This window comes from Microtus ochrogaster, chromosome 2 (assembly GCF_000317375.1).
Source record: "Microtus ochrogaster isolate Prairie Vole_2 chromosome 2, MicOch1.0, whole genome shotgun sequence".
Taxonomy (NCBI): Eukaryota; Metazoa; Chordata; class Mammalia; order Rodentia; family Cricetidae; genus Microtus; species Microtus ochrogaster.
In genome coordinates this window covers 27,198,787-27,203,836 of record NC_022010.1, presented here as the reverse complement: position 1 = coordinate 27,203,836, position 5,050 = coordinate 27,198,787, and the positions used below count along the sequence as shown (strand labels likewise).

The following is a 5,050-nucleotide window of genomic DNA, read 5'->3' as shown; positions in this document are numbered from 1 at the left end:
ACTGCCCAGCTGAAAAAGGTACCCAGTCACGTGGCTAAAATAGATAAGAAATGATAGGTTACTATAAGTTATAAGAGTTAATAAGAAGCCTGAGCTAATGGGCCAATCAGTTTATAGTTAATGTAGACCTCTGTGTGATTTCTTTGGGACTTAACGATTGTTGCAGGACAGAAACCCCGACAACGATCTAGAGTTTGGTTAAACTCAGTGCTGTGACAATTGAATGCGTGTCTGTAAAGTCTTTTTCTCCTCCTTGTTTCCTACTTCCATCACGAGCATCCCTGGCTTAGTTCGACCTTGTCATTTACAGAGGCAGGCTTAGGAGGAAAAGAGGGTTCCTCTCTTGACTGCAGCATCTCAGAGAGGTATCCGAGGCCCCCTACATCCCTATATCCCTATCCCTCACTCAGATGTACTCTAGACACTGCTAGATACTGAATGTCGATTGGCTTAATTTACTTTGCGTTCTTACCAGGGGCCACAGGATTAAAAAATCCCAGGCAAGGGCTGGAAAGATGACTTGATTGGTATAGTGCCTGCCATGTAAGCTTGAGGACCTGAGTTTGAATCCCAAGCACCTGTCTGAAAAGATAGGCATGGTGGTGTGTACATGTAATCCCAGCACTGAGAAGATTGGAGGTGGGAGGAGCCGTGGGGCTCATGGGCCAGGCAGCCTAGTCAAAGCGTTGAGTTCCAGGCCAGTGAGGAGACCCTGTCTTAAAGAAATAAGGTGGATGGGACTGGAGAGATGACTCGGTGGTTGAGAACACTGGCTGCTCTTCCAGAGGACCCAGGTTCGATTCCCAGCACCCACGTGGCAGCTCACAAGTGTCTCTAACTCCAGTCCCAGGGGATCCAACACCTTCACACCAATGCACATAAAATCAATTTAAATAAATTAAACAACAACAACAAACCAAGTGGACAGCAACAAAGGAAAATGTAGGTAGGACCTTGAGCTTTAGCTCTGCAAGCATCTCATACCCCCCCCCCACACACACACACATGCGTGCAACCCCCTCCATACACATTCACAGGCAAAATTTCTGGCAAGGCACACTTAACTGCACTGACTAAGGAAACTTGAAACTGAGGCATCAACTGGCCGGGGGAAGATTCCAGAGAGGCTAGAGATTGCCTTAGCAAGAGCGGGGTGGGGGGATGTCATAGGTTCAAAATGTCTCTGCTGAGATAGTCTCAAAAATCAGCTAAGCTCCTGGAGCCAGAAAGGTGACTCCACAACCAAGCGTGCTTCCTGCTCTTCTAGAGGTCCCGAGTTCCGATCCCAGCACCCACCTTGGAAAGGACTCGCAGCCTCCTATAACTCCAGCTCCCAGGGATCCAGCGCCCCCTTCCAGCTTCTGCAGCCACTTCACACATATGCACACGTGTGCGAATGTTCACGGAAAATACAAATAAAACAAATCTTTACAAAAAGCATGGTCCCCAATGAAGTCCCTGCTCTCTGAGAAGCAGCAGGCACGCAGGGAACATTCTTTGCAGCTTGCTCCTTTTCTCATGCCTGTGGATATCTAACTCCAGGCTATTCTCATGGCTATGGTCGGTGTCAATGTTTCTTGGTCATATTCCTGTAAGTTATAAGGACATGAACCTGGCTAACATTCTGACACTGGATAATAGTGGGGAGGCATGTACTTACTGTATGTGGGTGGATGCATGTGTGTGCTTAAATGGACATGTATGAGTGTGTGTGTATGTGTTTGGTTAGACCTGTACCCAGGCAGGTAAGTATATATGGGTAGGTATGTGTGTACATAAACATGTGTACATGGACTCGTATGTGTGCACATAGATATATGTCTTTTTGGTTATGAGCTAGCCTTGAACAGATAAGCCGTCCCGAGCCATCTTTCTAGCCCACGTAGGTGTCTGTACACAGGTGTGTGTACCTAGGCAGGCATGTGTGAACATGGGCAGGCTTGTGTGTGCATAGGCTGCCTTGTGTATGTATGTGTGGCTGACCTCTACAGTGGCTGTCCTCAAGCAATCCTCTCAGAACAGAAACTGTCTCCTGCTCTCCCTGGCCAGTGTCCTGTCCAGGCTCATGTGGGGTCAGGGTGCCCTTGATGCTACCTGCAACCGCCCCCCCCCCCAGCCCAGTGCAGCCCTTCCCCCTAGGCAAAGAGGACAGCAGCCAGGACTTTGGTACTCACTGGTGAGGACTGTGCCTGAGTCCGTGGTCCAGTTTCCAACCTCATCTCTCAGGAGACCCCTGCACAAACAGCCCCCATTTCCTATCCTCCTGGCTCCATCTCCTCGCTGGAACTAGCAATCTGCAGAAAGCCTTTCCAGCAGCCGAGAGCAGCAGCCAGGAGCAGCCACAGCAGCAGCCGGAGTAGCAGCAGCAGCAGCACCCTTCAAATTGGGTCTCTAGCCCTTTAAATCTGCTCAGTTACCAAAAAAGAAGAGGGATCAGACCCTGTTAATTAAAGCTCGCCCTGGCCCGTCAGGCTGAGGAGCTGCAGTGCTCTGCTCCTTCAGATGGCTTAGCGACTCTTCCCCCAACTCCACAGCCATGGATCTTGGAGCACTTCTCCCGAGATCAGCAGGAGGTATGGTCCTTAACGCTCGCACTCAGGCTCCTGTGGCTCTAAATCAATGAGACACTAACTGCATGGACGTTGCCTGGCCCCTCAGGGCTTCCTTCTCCCCCTCTTCTTCCTCTCCCATCCCTCAGCTCAGGATCTGGTTGAGACCAATCAAGTCTTGATTCCCTGGGCTTTGGAGGGAAGGAAGGGAAGGAAAGAGAAGGGGTGCTTTGGAGGGTGCTCCTCGTTTTGTTTGTTTTGGCCCTGGCTTCACCTGGCTGCTCAGGTGGTCTGCAGCATCGGGGAAAGCATCTTTAGCTCAGCTCTGGCTTGTGCAAAAGCATTCTGTCCTGGCTGGGTCCCTTGACACCCCCCCCCCCCCCCCGGTGATCAGGAGAAAGGACATCACCCCAACTCAGTTTGCTTTTCTGAAAGGAACCTATGATCTGCCACTCAGACCGAAGATGGCCGTGCAAACCATACAACTTTCTCTCCAGAAACCGTCCCAGAGGCGCACCATGTTAACACCTGTCCCCAGGTGTCCCCACTCCCTGGACTCTGAATGCTTCTAGGTTAAAAAAAAAAAGCTTGCTGTCTGTTCCCAAAGACCCTTCACCCCTTCCCTCATGCCTTTTGAGGAAACTCACTTCTTAGTCGAGTCCCAGGCTCTATCCTAAAGAGTTGTTTTGGTTTAAGAATCTGCTGGAGCCTGGCAGAGAGAAAGAGAGAGAGGAAGAGCGAGGGAGAAAGGAAATTTATTTTCTTTTCACATTGCATCTTGTAAATTGTACACGGGCCCAGAGCACACATCCATCTACAAATTCTACATTGATTTCTTCCCACCCCCACAGCCTCCTGAACGGCTCCTCTCAGCTCAGACCCAAGGAAAAGGGTTCCTTCCTGTCAGCTTCACTACCTTCCCTAGACGACCCTGAAAGCCAGTTTCCAGCAGACAGTTGCTTCTTTATTCTGAGTAAGGGTCCCCTCTCCCGGTTCACGTGGCCTGGGGGCAGGGATTCCCATGGGGATATTAACTTCTTACCAGGGAGAAACATTTAAAAAGGAAAACCCCTTTGCTGATTTCCCTCAATAATTTTTTTTTTTTTTTTTAAATCCTGCTGGGTAAGGAACACCACTCCGAAGTTCTGGGAGGAAGGAGCTACGACCCAGTTATGTCAATAGGGAATCCCACCCCTCCATTGTTGGCACAAACAGAGTATTTGTTTGAACAAATTGGGTGTTATTGTGTGTGGAATCCTCTCCGGTCCCTAGTGAAGGATGGCCATTTCCTCTGGGGTAAGCGTGGAAGGCGGTCCATCTGCCTCCCACACACTGTAGGTCCATGGCAATCCGTATGAGTAAAATAATAAGTTCTCCACAGCCCCGAAGCTCTCTGGTTAGAGGAGATGGCCCAAAGTCCTAGAACGTAGCACATGGTGAACTTGCCAGTCGCTGTGACTCCTGGTGGATTTGTGTGGTAATTTGAAGAGTCCCCTGAAAGAAAACCCAGGAAGAACACCAAAAGTCAGTGACAGGGGGCTGCATCATGCAAGATGGAGAGCGGTCCCAGGGAAGGGAAGTCTGAGGGCTTTGCCCAAGGCCGTGCTTGCATTTCCTCTGCTTACAGCCTCCCTGGGGACTGCAAAGAAACCGTGGCTATAGTCGTCTGGATGAATCCTCAGAGCGCACAGCTGGAGGGTTCAGAGGTGAAGGTCCCTGAGGGAGGGCACTCCACAGGGTACCCCGGCTGCTCTCTCTGTGTGCTCAAGTGCCCACAGTCCCGTCCAGCTTTCTGAGGTTTGACAAAAGAGGCCCGGAATGGATATCCCCAATGGTGTCCTTGTCCTGGCAGGGACTCATGAACAATAAGTAAATCTGAGGGCCGTTGTTTATCATCAATTGTTCTTTGCAAGTTAATGGTGTGTGTGTTTGTTTTCAATTTGCTGATGTCTGCTGGCTTTGCTGCGTAAAGCTTCCAGTGGGACTTATTCGGATCTGGCAACGTGGTGGTATGGCTTTTTCATCCTTCAATACTCTTTTTATCTTCTCTTAGTAGGTGTGTGCATGCATGTGTGTGTTGGCGTATGCCTGGAGGTCAGAGGTCAACCTATGGGATGCTGTCAATCTCCTTTGAGAATGGGTCTTTCACTGGCCCGACTTTACCAGTTACGTTAGACTGGCGAGAGCCTTCAGGATCATCCAGTCTCTGTGTCCCAAGCGCTACAGTTACGGGTGCATGCTACCATGCCTGGCATTTTCATGTGGGTTCTGGGAATACAACTTAGGTTCTTCAGCTCTATGTAGTTACGAATGACCTTGAACTTCTGATCTGTCTTCATTTCCTCAGTGTCAGGGTTACAGGTGTGTATAGCCACACCTGGCTCATGTAGTGCTGAGAATTGAACACAGGCTCTGTACATGATACACAGCCACTCTACCAACCAAATCACATCCCCATTTCCGCTGTTTTTCTCTTTCCCTCCCTCCCTCCCTCCCTCCCT

The 5,050-nt window shown here is 50.0% G+C and overlaps 1 protein-coding gene across 1 annotated transcript in view; it reads left to right on the top strand.

Annotated features, from left to right (window-relative positions):
- Positions 1-2,509: 2,509 nt before the first annotated feature.
- The window catches only part of Caln1 (calneuron 1), a 463,165-nt gene continuing 460,624 nt past the window's right edge, over positions 2,510-5,050 (top strand). Inside the window, exon 1 of the mRNA XM_026787846.1 lies at positions 2,510-2,573. The gene's annotated coding sequence lies outside the window, so the exon portion shown is untranslated. The remainder of the gene's footprint in view (positions 2,574-5,050) is intronic.